The sequence below is a fragment of the Jaculus jaculus genome, chromosome 3, assembly GCF_020740685.1.
Source record: "Jaculus jaculus isolate mJacJac1 chromosome 3, mJacJac1.mat.Y.cur, whole genome shotgun sequence".
Lineage (NCBI taxonomy): Eukaryota > Metazoa > Chordata > Mammalia > Rodentia > Dipodidae > Jaculus > Jaculus jaculus.
In genome coordinates this window covers 78,031,745-78,046,475 of record NC_059104.1, presented here as the reverse complement: position 1 = coordinate 78,046,475, position 14,731 = coordinate 78,031,745, and the positions used below count along the sequence as shown (strand labels likewise).

The 14,731-nt window shown below is 39.1% G+C and overlaps 1 protein-coding gene across 7 annotated transcripts in view; it reads right to left on the bottom strand.

Moving 5' to 3' along the window:
* Opcml (opioid binding protein/cell adhesion molecule like) overlaps positions 1-14,731 on the bottom strand; it is a 1,382,967-nt gene that overhangs the window by 423,944 nt on the left and 944,292 nt on the right. The gene's annotated exons all lie outside the window — the stretch shown is intronic.

The following is a 14,731-nucleotide window of genomic DNA, read 5'->3' as shown; positions in this document are numbered from 1 at the left end:
AGGGTCTAGTACCACTGAGTGGATCAGTTAGCCAAATCAGGAGCAATCGATTCCTCACCATGGCTGTGTACCACTATTGCACTTGTGTGGGTATCACATCCGGTTAATTGTTGCTACTTAGGTTAAACAATGTGTTGCTTGGACAGATCTTGGTCACTTCCCCCAGTCGCCTATGTAGCGCCTTCTGGCACTAGACACGCTGACTGTCTGGGGACTGACTCTCTCCTGGCTTCCAGCCATGTCATTCCATTTTACGTGTCAGCTGTGTATGGGGTCTTCAGCAATAGGGTCTTACCACTGGCCTTTGGTGGGTCATCAATTACTCTGACAGAAGTCTGTCATTGTTTTGGGAAACCTTGTAGGATTCTCTGATCAAAAGCTCATTGTGGATTGTAGTCCCAAGCTGGAAGTGGGGGTTACAGGTCAGTGTCCACTAAGAAATTGAGGAAAAAGATAACTAATATACAAGAGTTAGAGAGGAGAGAGATAGAGGGGAGAGGGGGAGAGGGAGGGAGGGAAGATGTAGGAGATTTAGGTCAGTCTTGATCCTACCCTCTCCAGTGTCTTGTGGTTCAGGTGTTTCCTGTAAGGGACTAGTGAAGGTTCAGTCATTTGGTCTGTCTTTTAGGAAGTAGAATTTTATGATACCATTGCCGTTTGGGTCCGGATTACTGTTTTCCACCCTTTGATTCCCTCCCCGCCCTCCCATCCATCTTATTGTCTAGTCCATGAGGTACTTGCTGGGTATGTAAGGCATCTTGGGCAAATTCAGGTTAGGTGTTGCAGATGAGTGAGACTATGTGTCGATTTTTTTTCTGTGATTGGGTAAGTTCGCTGAGAATGATCTGTTCCAGGTTCAACCATTTTTCCTCAAATTTCTTTATGTCGTTTTTTCTTACTGCTGTATAGAATTCCATTGTGTAGATATACCACATCTTTGTTATCCATTCTTCTAATGATGGACATCTGGGTTGATTCCAGCTTTTAGCTATTACGAATTGAGCTGCTACAAACATGGTTGAGCAAATCTCTCTGGCTTTTGGTTTGAAGGTTTTAGGGTACATGCCCAGTAATGGTATAACTGGGTCTGTTGATATTTCTATAGTCATCTTCTTCAGGAGTCTCCATATTGCTTTCCAAAGTGGTTGTACCATCCTACATTCCCACCAACAGTGAATGAGTGTCCCTGCTTCTCCACATCCTCGCCAGCATTTATTTTCATTTGACCTTTTGATGTTGGCTATCCTTATTGGGGTAAGGTGGAATCTCATAGTTGTTTTAATTTGCATTTCTCTGATGATTAGGGATGATGAACATTTTCTTAGGTGTGTGTTTCCCATTTGTATCTCTTCCTCTGTGAATTGCCTGTTTAACTCTGTGCCCCATTTTGTGAGTGGGGTATTTGTCTTCTTATTGTTTAGACTTTTGAGTTCTTTGTAAATTCTAGAGATAAGGCCTCTATCAGTTGGATAACCTGCAAATATTTTCTCCCACTCTGTGGGTATTCTATTGGCTTTGTTTATTATATGCTTATCTGTAAAGAAACTCTTCAGCTTCATATGATCCCAATGGTTGAGTGACTGTTTAAGAACTTGAGCCACTGGGGTTTTATTCAGGAAGTCTTTTTCCATTCCTATATCATGGAAAGTACTTCCTAAATTTTCTTCCAGTAGTTTTCGAGTTTCTGGTCTTATGTTGAGGTCTTTGATCCATTTGGATTTGAGTGTTGTGCATGGTGAAATGTGTGGATCAAGTTTTAGTTTCCTGCATGTGGTTATCCAGTTTGTCCAGCACCATTTGTTGAAGATGCTATCTTTTTTCCAGTCTATATTGTTTGGGCCTTTGTCGAATATCAAGTAGCTATAGTTGCTTGGCCCAAAATCCGGGTCCTCAAGTCTATTCCATTGGTCGATACTCCTGTTTTTATGCCAGTACCATGCTGTTTTTATTACTATGGCTTTGTAGTATAACTTTATATCGGGTATGGTGATGCCACCAGCGGTATTTCTTTTGCTTAGGATATGTTTGGATATGCGAGGCCTTCTGCCTTTCCATATGAAATTTGAGATCATTTTTTCTATGTCTGTGAAGAACATTGTAGAGATTTTAATTGGAATTGCGTTAAATCTATATATTGCCTTTGGTAGGATTGTCATCTTCACAATGTTAATTCTGCCTATCCAGGAGCATGGGAGGTCTTTCCATCGTTTCAAGTCCTCCTCAATTTCTTTTTTGAGAGTTTTTGTATTTTCGTTGTATAGATCTTTTACTTCCTTGGGTAACGTTATTCCAAGGTATTTTATTTTATTTTTTGCTATTGAAAATGGGACTATGTCCTTTATTTCTTTTTCTGTGTCTTTGTCATTTGCATACAGAAATGCTTCTGATTTTTGTGCGTTGATTTTGTATCCTGCTACTTTGCTATAGGAGTTAATCACCTTCAGGAGTTTTGGGATGGAGTCTCTCGGGTCTCTTACATATACAATCATGTCATCAGCGAATAGAGCTAACTTAACTTCTTCCTTTCCAAATTGTATCCCTTTTATTTCCTTCTCCTGCCTTATTGCTTGGGCTAGGACTTCCAGGACTATATTGAAAAGCAGAGGTGAGAGAGGACATCCCTGTCTTGTTCCTGATCTCAATGGGAATTCCTCCAGTCTCTCTCCATTAAGAATTATTTGGGCCTTTGGAGCTTTGTACATTGCCTTTATTATATTAAGATGTGAACCGGCTATGCCGATTCTCTCCAATGTTTTGATCATGAAGTGATGTTGTATCTTGTCAAAGGCCTTCTCTGCATCTATCGAAATGATCATGTGATTTTTATGTTTAAGCTTATTTATGTGGTGTATTACATTGACAGATTTTCGTATGTTGAACCACCGTTGTGTTCCTGGGATAAATCCCACTTGGTCAAGGTGGATAATGCTTTTGATGTGTTGTTGGATTCGGTTTGCGAGAATTTTGTTGAGGATCTTTGCGTCTATGTTCATTAGGGAAATAGGCCGATAGTTTTCTTTTCTTGTGGCGTCTCTGCCTGGTTTTGGGATTAGGATGATACTAGCTTCATAGAAGGAGTTGGGTAGTTTTCCCTGTTCTTCAATTGTGTGGCACAGTTTTAGGAAGATTGGTTTGAGTTCTTCCATGAAGGTTTTATAAAATTTGGCTGGGAATCCATCTGGTCCTGGACTCTTCTTTTTTGGGAGGTTTTTTATTACTTTTTCAATCTCCATGAGCGTGATGGGTTCATTGAGGTGGTTGATCTGCTCTGAGTTTAGCTTTGGTAGATGATATGCATCCAGGAATTTATCCATCTCCTCCACATTTTCCAGTTTTGTGGAGTCGAGGTTTTTGAAATAAGTCCTGATGATTCTGCCGATTTCACTGATATCTGTTGTAATCTCTCCTTTTTCATTTTGAATTTTGTTAATTTGGAGTCTCTCCTTTTTTTGCTTGATCAAATTGGCCAGAGGTTTGTCAATCTTGTTTATTTTTTCAAAGAACCAGCTCTTTGTTTTGTCAATTGCCTTAATTGTTTCCTTTGTTTCCAATTCATTAATTTCTGCTCGGATTTTAATTATTTCCTTCCTTCTGGAGCTCTTTGGGTTGGATTTTTCTTGTTTTTCCAATGCCTTTAGGTGGATGGTTAAGCTACTGATTTGGGATTTTTCTGTCTTTTTTATGAAGGCATTGAGTGCTATGAATTTTCCCCTGAGGACTGCCTTCATTGTGTCCCACAAGTTTTGGTATGATGTGTTCTCATTGTCATTCAATTCCAGGAATTTTGCAATTTCATTTTTTATTTCATCCACTATCCATTTATTGTTTAAGAGTGCACTATGGCCTTTCTATTGAACTAGCTCCATGCTGTGCCTGTAGCTGGCCTTGCTAGATGCCCCCTTGTATTTCTGGCATGTACAGCATCCTGGGGTATTCACTACTGCTTAGGCTTCCAGTTTACGCTTTCATGCAGTGCTTGCTCAGAAGCTTTATACTAGAAATCTGACCTAGCTACATACATACATCTGTCCTCACCAGATTTCTTTTAGAACTCTTTTGCCTTAATGACCCCGTAACTCTTGAATTCTGCATGCCTATGTAGATGAGGTATGTGAAGTCCTACTGCCAGACCCACTAGCAGCTTGAACTTCACCTCTTCTAAAATAGCTTCCAAGTGTCCACTGACAAAGCCTGAAGAAACATTCCCTGGCTCGACCTGTTGGAGAAAGGCAACCCTGAAGCAGCACGCTATTCACTCCTTCATTTTTAAAGGCACACTGCTTTCAGATGAGTATTTCAAATGATCTTGCATTGTTGTTCCCTGGAACTTTTCCTGAGCTCAGTTTTGCCCTCAAGGTACTTTTCCTACACTCCCAGTGCATTCTCCTGAATGGTATGGATCTCTTCTTGACGATTATAGCCATGTTGTCTGCACCCACCTTGCCTGCTCTATAGGTAACTTTAAATATATTTGTGCTTCCCAGTGGCATGTTTATTACATCCTTCTGCTCTGCTTTTGTCTTGAATTTTCATGGTAAAAAGAGCCAGAAGCAGCCCTGCTACAGCCCGAATATTAGGCTGTTTGGGAATTTCCTTGACCAAGTTAACTAGAGCATTTCTTGAAAATTTAGAAACAAGGAAGGAGAGCTTGATTGGGCTCATATTCCAGGGTCTCTATCAGCAGGAGAGGCATGCTGACTAAGGTGCCTCAATGTTGACAGGAGGATGCAGTAGTGGGGTGTCCACATTTAACCAGAGCAGGAAGCACAGAGGGCTCCAGCTAAAAGTATCACCAAGCTGTAGTCTTAAGGCCTGTCCCACATTAATCCACTTCTTCCACTAGCCCCTACCACCTAAACTCTGCCAACTGGGAGATCAAGTGTCAAATCACCCAAGCCTGTGAAGGACATTTAAGATCAAACCCATGAAGTGACTCAATAGCTACTACTCAAATACCTCCTGTTAAATAAGCATATATTGTATACCTGCATTATTTAAACTTGGATCTTGCCAAGAATCATATATTTTACTTTATTGTTAAGGTCTGTACGTTTAAAAAAAAAAGTAGTTTTAACTACAGCTGTTTAGGTCACTATGCTTTACTTATAAAAGGAGTATCTTAATATATTCTAAAACCCAGCTACTTAAAACTCTGGGCTATATTCCCATATTGTGCCTATAATTCTAGCACTGGGGAGACAGGACAGGCAGATCCCTAGGATTTGCTGGTTAGCTATCTACACAAGTTGATGCACCATAGGTTCAGTGTGAGACTCTATCTAAAACAAATAAGAAAGTGTAGTGGTTTGAATGTAATGTTGTCATAGCCTCAGGTATTTCTGATTAAGATTAAATTTCCTGTTTAAGACTCCTTTAGGCAGAGCCCTGTTGGAGGAGGTATGTCATTGGGATGGGTCTGGAGTCCAGCCCTAAAATATGCCCTGAGCCTGCTCAACCTTTGACTATTCTTTCTCTCCCTGCTGTTTATGTATGATGAAGTGAGCTAGCTTCTTTCACCTTGTTGAAGCCTCCCCTGGAATCTGTAAACCTGAAATAATCTTTTCCCCACAATGAAAAGGGAATGGCAACAAATAACAACTGAGAAAGATAGTCAACATCAAACTTTTAATGCAGGCCTCCACATACATGTATGCATGCATACATGTACACCACACACATGCAAAAAATAAAAATAAAAAAAAATTGAATCTTCAATATTTGTATTTTTTCATTTTTTTTAATTTTGGGATACTTTCATACATGTATACACGCATTTTGATCGTACTTTTCCTCATTGCCCTTTTTTCTCCCCTTTCCCTGATCACCTTTCTTCATTACATGAACAAGAAAATGTGACTTTAAAATGTTACATATTGGAGCCTCTATTTTCTTTGTACAGATCTGCAAAATAAAACTGAGTCATCCCACATTGCCATAGGCCAGTCAGATGACTGATGAGCACATTTAAAGACACTTATCTGCCATTATTCTTTTGAGAACTCTCTGTGTTTGACTGGGTTGTTCATTTTCTTGGTGTTTAGTTTTGTGATTTTTTGATATATTCTAGACATTAATCCTCTGCCAGATGTATAGCTGGCAGAGATTTTCTCCATGCTGTTGGCTGCATCTTCACACAGTTGACTATTTCTAATGCTGTGCAAAAGCTTTTTAATTTCATGTGGCTCCATTTGTTAACTGTTGACCTTATTTCCTGAGCAACAAGAGTCCAACTCAGAAAATCCCCTCCTATGTATGTATTTTGTAGTAATCTCCTTACTTTTTTTTTTTATCTTTAGCAGTTTGCATCATTACATTAAGGTCTTTGGCTCATTGGAGTTAATTTTTGTGCATCATGATAAGTAAGGGTTACCACCACTCTTTCACATGTACATATTCAATTTCTCAAGCATTATTCTTTGAAGATGTCATGTTTTCTCCAGTTTTTTTTTTTTTTTGCCACATTTTGGAAAAATCATGTTGACTGATATCTGGGGAAGGGTGGGCAGTTGACTCACCTGCAGCACTGTGGGGTGACTGGGCATTATTTGACAGAACTTGGACAGAAGAATCAGAGGCTTCAAGATGTAAAATCATTATTTCAAAGCCTTGTCTTCTTGTTCATTGTAATAACAGTATTATCCTTTATACGATTTCCTTTCCATTTGCAAGCAGCTGGGTTCCTTTAGTCACAGATGGTAAGAATGTGGATGCTTGTGTTTTATGGGATGTTTGTTTGGGCTTCTAGAGCTTGAAGTTTCAAAATTTAAAAAAAAATCAAATATTGTAAGGAATGCAGGCACTTCTGACGGGGCTCAACTGTGTTGTAGTGTGTGGCTCCAGCGCAGCCTTAGCTCTGAGCACACAATGTGAGCGCTTTGCACCATGCATGCTGTCATGCCACACAGCAGCACAGACTGCCCTGAACAACCTCAGCTGTCAGTGTATAGAAGAGGATGCCTGCTCGTTCAGAAGCATGAGGGTTTAACTATAGACATCAAAAACTTAATGTTTTCCTACCATTATTCCTCACCATGCAAATATCACAATACTATATCTTAATTCATATTCTGATAGGTTTTATTTTAAAAGTTACTGCTTTAGTTGATGGCTTGAGTTTCTTTTTTTAACTTTTTTATTTATTTATTTTTTATTTTCACAATATTTATTAACATTTTCCATAATTATAAAAGATATCCCATAGTAATACCTCCTTGAGTTTCTTAATAACTCACTAAATTTTGATTTAGGATTAGCAGAGAATTTCCAGTTATGATCTGAAATATTCTTCTATCATTTTGTCCTATGTATTTAAGTGCAGCAGGATTCTCAGTATTGGTAATTATAAAATCAAAATAGCAATTAACTCAGAAAAATGTTGAAGAAACTCTATGTCTTACAGTATAAAATATTCAGCCAAAATTTTTTCATGTAAAAAAATGTGATTTTTGTTCTTAATAAATGGAAAAATTATAGGTATACCAAATGCTGTTTTAAAAATTTCCTTATTATTAGTCAGTGTTGAATTTCTATACATATCATTTGCCCAGTCGGGTTTTTTTTTTTTTTTTTTTTTTTTTTTGGTTAAAAGGAATCATGGCACTGACAAGATGATTCAATGGCTAAGGGAGCTTGCTTGCAAGCCTACCCAAACCATGTTCAATCTTCCCAAGCACACAAAATCCAGATGCAAAATGGTGCACTTGCCTATGAATCCAATATGCCTATAGCAATGGAGGTTGTGCCAGAGAAATCCAGAAGATTATGGAGCAGCCAGATTGGCCTATCCTGTGGCAAAACAACTACAGAGTCTCATATGGAAAAGAAAGAAGATAGAAGAAGACTGATCTCCACATGTGTTCCATGGCATGAACACATGCTACACACACACACACACACACACACAGAGAGAGAGAGAGAGAGAGAGAGAGAGAGAGAGAGAGAGAGAGAGAGAGGAAATGATAAATGGAGAGCACAGTGGGAAAAGTTTAAGAGCCTTATTCTAAAGGGTAGAATGATTGATATAGTTCATAGATTCATTCCTGAAATAAGACATATTTAATATAAATCTTATTTTGTTCTGATCAGTAACTAGAAGATGGTATGGCTGGCTACTAGTTTGACATGATGGCTAGCTACCTGTTTGTTGTTAGAACACACAGCTGGTTAGCACAACAAACAAAAAATCAAAAAATATAATGAGGATATTAGGCATTTTCAATTTATAGTCATCTGTATTTCTCCGGATTACAGCTAATGTCAATGAAGAATGTCACATCCTAATACAGTGAAGTTGCTTTAGTAGAGCCACTCCACACAGTAAGGTGGCTAAGAGCATCCAGAATGATGTTTATCCATCTGTGAGGCAACTACAAAGCATACGATGATCCTAATGTAACATTCTGTCCTCAAACTTCTATAAGTGAAAACACTTCGTTGAGTAGATTGGTTTTGTCACCAATGTGACTCATGGCCTGTACCTATGAGCAAGGTGGTCAAGCATTAACTATATAAATCAAGTTAAAGCATTGTACTAGTGGTCCTAGTTGCATATATAGTAGTTCTTATTGTCTTCCAGTGGCACCTGTAACTGTGGATGGTATGGACCTCATTATGTTCCATTTAACATTTGATATACTAGCTAATGCTTTCCACTCATATGTATTAGTTTGCTCTTTGAACACTATTGTATTCAGTGCTTTACATAAGTACTTGTGATTTTACTGTTTAGGTACAGTAAAGATTGATAATGGCTAATGATAAAGTAGAGCAATTCTAATAATATGATGCAATATATTTGCCACTCTTAGTTCTCTTACACTTTAGGACCACCATGAAACAAAGCAAGGGTTATTTGACACAAACACTGTGATCTTCTGACAGTCAGCAAATATCTGACTAGGCTACTTAGGTAAATAATGGGCAGGATACACTGGACAAAAGGATATTCATGTACCAAGGGGGGGAAACATGAGTCATCTCAATATTTCAATACGTTTGAGAATATCATGCACTTCATACCTTTTGTTTCGTTATGGAATTTCTCTTTTAATATATTTTGGATCATGGCTGACTTCAGATAACAGAAAGCACAGACAAAAGTTGCTATCAAATATGAGTGGGTATACCTTTGTACTGAGTTCTTGAAATTTGATGTTTCCAATAGTGTCATGGTGAGTAGGTTCATCTTATTTTACTTTGTTTTGTTTTATTTATTTATTTATTTTGGTTTTTCAAGGTAGAGTTTCACTCTACTCCAGTCTGATCTGGAATTCATTCTCAGGGTGGCCTGGAACTCATGGTGATCCTTCTACCTCTTCCTCCCAAGAGCTGGGATTAAAGGCATGTGCCACCATGCACAGATATTAGGGTCATTTTAATAAATTTATTAAGAAGAAGTAATCAGGAGGTTCAAAATAATTAAGAATCTTGGAATGAAACATTACAAAATTTTTAAATTTTTATTAGTTATTGATTTTTGTACAATGGTCATACTTTTATAACCCCTCTCCCCATCCCAATTATGCCAAAGGTTTTCTTCATGGAGTTACTGGTATTCATTGTAAGGACCGTGACCTCAGTCCATCTTTGCAGGGATGGGGGCCATGGTATCTCAGAGTATCCCTACCCACCCGAGGCTCTTATATTTTTTTCTTCCCCCTTTGCCTCAATGTTCCCTGAGCCATAGTGGGAAAGATAGTGATAGTGTTGCTTTCTCGGTTGAATCAGGATCTCTGTTTTGATGAGGCTGTAGTGAACACAATGTCTGTCACCATTTCCTTGGAATTTGTTTTCAGGCTAACCATGAGAGCAGTATGTCATCAATTCCTCTCTAATGACTTCTAGGCCAGGACAGATGAAGTAGAGGTGACCCACCTCATGGTAGGTAGAAAGCTGTCTCTTTTTGATGTACTTACATATCTTTGTTTTCTCGGTATTCTCCTCTATCTGTCGAATAGAACATATTCTCCAACCTGCCCTACATGAGCCACCTGGGAATCAGGAAGCCTACCATTATAATTTTTAAAACATTTATTATTTATTTATAAAAGGGAGAAAGAGGCAGATAAAAGGAGAGGGAGAGAGAAATGGGAAAAAATGGGTGCACCAGAAACTCTACTACTCCAGACACACGTGCTGCTTTGTGCATTTGACTTTACATGGGTACTGGAGAATTGAACTCAGGTCATTAGGCTTTGCAGACAAATGCCTTAATTGCTGAGCCAACTCTCTAACCCATCGGATTTTTAATGCTGACTTAACTGGGGTTCTTGGTAGCCAAGACTAAATGCAATTCAGAATGAACATATATATTGTTTCCTTTCATTAAATAATGTCAATATAATCATCATGCCCATTCGATCATTGCCTTTATCATCACAATCATAGTTACGGTGATCCCTATTATTGCGTGATCATCATCATCATTGTCGTCATCAGCACCATCATGATCATCCATCTATCATCAGCAGCAGTAGCAGCAGCATCGCTATACCACTTCAGGTGTGTTAATTTCAGCACTTCATGGTAAGAATGACATCAACAAGATTAACTCTCTCATTTTAAAATCCTCTCTTCACTGTGTCTCATGCATTGTTGTTAATATCATGAGAAATAAAATGATATACACATCTGTAGATAATATATAAATCAAAACCAAATGTCTGAAATGACATTATTTTGTGGGTGAAATGACTATAATTTACAGAGTATCCTACCAAGAGCCAGATTCAATTCACAATCATCTGTAACAACCTACTCTACAACAGTGAAAAGCAAACACTAATCTTACTTTATGGAGGTGGAATTTGAGAACCAGGACATACATGACAATTACTTAGGTTGACAGCAAGTGAGGGGTAAATGTTATATTTTTGATTGGCCCAACCTGAAAAGTTACATTTCAGTTATGCTCTGTAGTGTCTCATAATTAAAGGTTCTTTTATTTATTTAATTTAATTTAATTTTTTCTCAATTTTTTAAAACATTTTCCATGATTATAAAAAGTATCCCATGGTAGATGGAATACCTTCCAGTGAGTTGTTGGACAGGGAGGTCCCCAATGCCCCCAAAACATTATAGGCCATTGCCGAGGCCCTTGGTTTCCCACCAGGAATCGATGTTGAGACCCTATTGCTGAAGACTCCACATACTTGGGTGGCAAGGCCACTGAGAAATACTTCTGGAACTGAGCTGATAACCTCCTCCATGTAGACCAACTGACTGAAAGCTGGAAGAAGCCATTCTACTTGCTGTTCAATAGGAGAAAGAGATACCACCAGTGAAAATATTCAACACTGGACACTGAAAGCCTTATAATTGGCCAGCCAGGCCAAATGAGCCAACGGATGCAATAGTGGCACATCAGTCATTGTGGAAACCAACTGCCCTCCAATTGGATTGGAGGCCTGCTCCAAGGGAGGGAATACATCCCTGATACTGAAAACTTAAAACAGGGGTAATCATGAGCCCTAGCGGTGTAACATATGCTGATATCCAGCTAAATGTATATACTATGCTTATCAAACTGCCCAGTAAGCACTTCTCTTAATATTCATACCCTTATATTAATGCTACTCTCACTTTGGGTAGAGAATCTTCTCTTTTCAGATGGCAATGACCTTGGGACAACACAGAAGGTATCATGGCACTGGAAAGAAGTGACTGGAGTACCAAGTAACATCTTGATCACACCTTACAAGGCTCAGGGTCTAATGCGGCAGAGGTGGCAGAAAGAATGTAAGAGCCTAAGGAAGGGTAGAACTCCTTACAATGTACTCCCTCCAGACATAAACTGGCCTGGATATCCGTGACCTCATAGTGCCTGACACTACCTACACAAGACCATCATAAGAGGAGGGAAAGATCACGACATCAAAATAAAAGAGAGACTTATTGAGATGGGGAGGGGATATAATGGAGAAGGGAATTTCAAATGGGAAAATGGGGGGAGGGAGGGTATTACCATGAGATATTTTTTATAATCATGGAAAATCCCCTCACCTGGCTTTGCCTGTGGCTCAAGCCAAGCCTGGGCACTGGCTGGCGTGCACCGCCGTGGTTTTGCGCCGCCCCACCATAGCAGCTCCTGCTGGCCCATGGGGGCTCTGGATGCTCTGGATCTCTCCTACGTCTCTGCAGCTGTTTCAATTTCCTATACACATCACTTTTTAGTAAAAGCGTGTATTTTGATGGTTTTTTTTTTTTTTGAGGGGGGAGGCTTTTTCCTCCCTAGGCTGCATTGGCATGGTACCTATACCATCATCTTAACTGGAAGTCTAAAGGTTCTTTTAAATGAGAAGCCCTGGGAAGCTTACATGTAGGCCTGTTTAGGAAGTTACTATTTCTGATGCACATAAAGACCATATTTTTTTTTAATTTTTATTAGCATTTTCCATGATTATAAATAATCCCATGGTAATTCCTGCCCTACCCTCCCCCACACTATCCCCTTTGAAATTCCATTCTCCATCATATTACCTCCCCATCACAATCATTGTACTTACATATATACAATATCAACCTACTAAGTACCCTCCTCTCTTCCTTTCTCTTCCCTTTATGTCTCCTTTTTAACTTACTGGCCTCTGCTACTAAGTATTTTCATTCTCACGCAGAAGCCTAATCATCTGTAGCTAGTATACACATATGAGAGAGAACATGTGGTGCTTGGCTTTCTGGGCCTGGGTTACCTCAGTTAGTATAATCCTTTCCAGGTCCATCCATTTTTCTGCAAATTTCATACCTTCATTTTTCTTTACCGCTGAGTAGAACTACATTGTATAAATGTGCCACATCTTCATTATCCACTCATCAGTTGAGGGACATCTAGGCTTGTTCCACTTCCCAGCTATTATAAATTGAGCAGCAATAAACATGGTTGAGCACATACTTCTAAAGAAATGAGATGAGTCCTTTGGATATATGCCTAGGAGTGCTATAGCTGGGTCAAATGGTAGATCAATCTTTAGCTGTTTTAGGAACCTCCACACTGATTTCCACAATGGCTGGACCATATTACATTCCCACAAGCAGTGCAGAAGGGTTCTTCTTTTTCCACATCCCCACCAACATTTATGATCATTTATTTTCATGATGGTGGCCAATCTGACAGGAGTGAGATGGTATCTCAATGTAGTTTTAATCTGCATTTCCCTGATGCCTAGTGACGTAGAACATTTTTTTAGATGCTTTTATGCCATTTGTGTTTCTTCCTTTGGTGATGCTCAATAGAGCATCCATAGCCCATTTTTTGATTGGCTTGTTTGATTACTTATTATTTAACTTTTTGAGTTCTTTGTATATCCTAGATATTAATCCTCTATCAGATATATAGCTGGTGAAGGGTTTTTCCCATTCTGTAGGTTGCCTCTTTGTTTTTTTCGCTGTGTAAGACCATATTTTTTAAACTTTTTGTTTATTTTTATTTATTTATTTTAGAGTGACAGATTGAGAGAAGGAGAGAGAGAGAGAATGGGCACACCAGGGCTTCCAGCCACTGCAAACAATCTCCAGACACATGCTCACCCTTGTGCATCTGGCTAACGTGAGTCCTGGGGAACTAAACCTCAAACCAGGGTCCTTAGGCTTTATAGGCAAGTGCTTAACCACTAAACCATCTCTACAGCCCCCATAAAGACCATATTTGATGTCATGGTTTGTATATACTTATAGGAATAACATTACCACAGAGTAAGAGAAGAAAATAAGAGATGAAGACAACATCATGCTGTTATCCTGTCTCATGTTTCTGTGTGGTGAAGCATTAGTACAGCACTGCTTTGTTAAGCAAAGGCTCTGGCATTCCCAGTGATGTGGACACTGAAGATGGCATCCTCTGGTTCCTCTTGTGTCAAACTTTCCCCTTTTGGATTTCTCTTACCATGAGAAAGATAATGTCCTTTTCTTGTAAATATGAAAGTCCAATGTTAAAAAAAACAAAACCTGTGAATATGGCATACATAACCTTCTGGTGCAGACTTAGCTTTGACTGGTAACTACTACTAGCACTTCATAGGTCTAGGAATCACAGAGACGATCACTGTTAGGGAAAATAGAATTTACTCTTCCAAGATGTTCTTTAAACTGGTGGGCAGCTGAGCAGAGGGTATAAATGACCTTCCAGCCGAGGTGCTATAAGAAGGGAAGGAGAATACCCAGAAAATGAAAAAACTCCTTGTTATCAGTCTCTTTTCATCATAAGCTTAGAATGAGGAGTGCTTATAAACATGCCTGTGGCTCAGGACCAGCTGGAAAGTGGAAACACGGAGAAGTTGAGGCTCTGTGTTCAATACTTCGTGCTCTGCTCTCAGGATGTAGCACATACCCCTTCAACCTTGTGCTTTCCCTTACTAAGTTTCCTAGAAAATTCTCCCCCTACCCAATACTAGTGACAAGATTGACTAACCACATGATTACTCAGCAGACCTAGGTATAGACAGCATTTACCTTAGATAAGCAATGGGAAGCAATGGGTATGGCTTCACTTCACTTTCAATGTGCACGTTCCTCATCTGCAAATTGGGGCTATTAATACCTGTTTTGTAAGAGTCTCAGGGGTATTAAAGTAGATAATGTATGAAAAGCCCTTCTCATAATACATGGCCATTGGGAAGTGTTCATGAAAAACCTGCCTTAATGTCCTGCCCCAGGAGTCCATAGAAGACCTCTGTTTCATTGAAAAGAATTAAGGAGGATTATATAGGCACACGTGTTGTCTCACTTCAACCCTTCA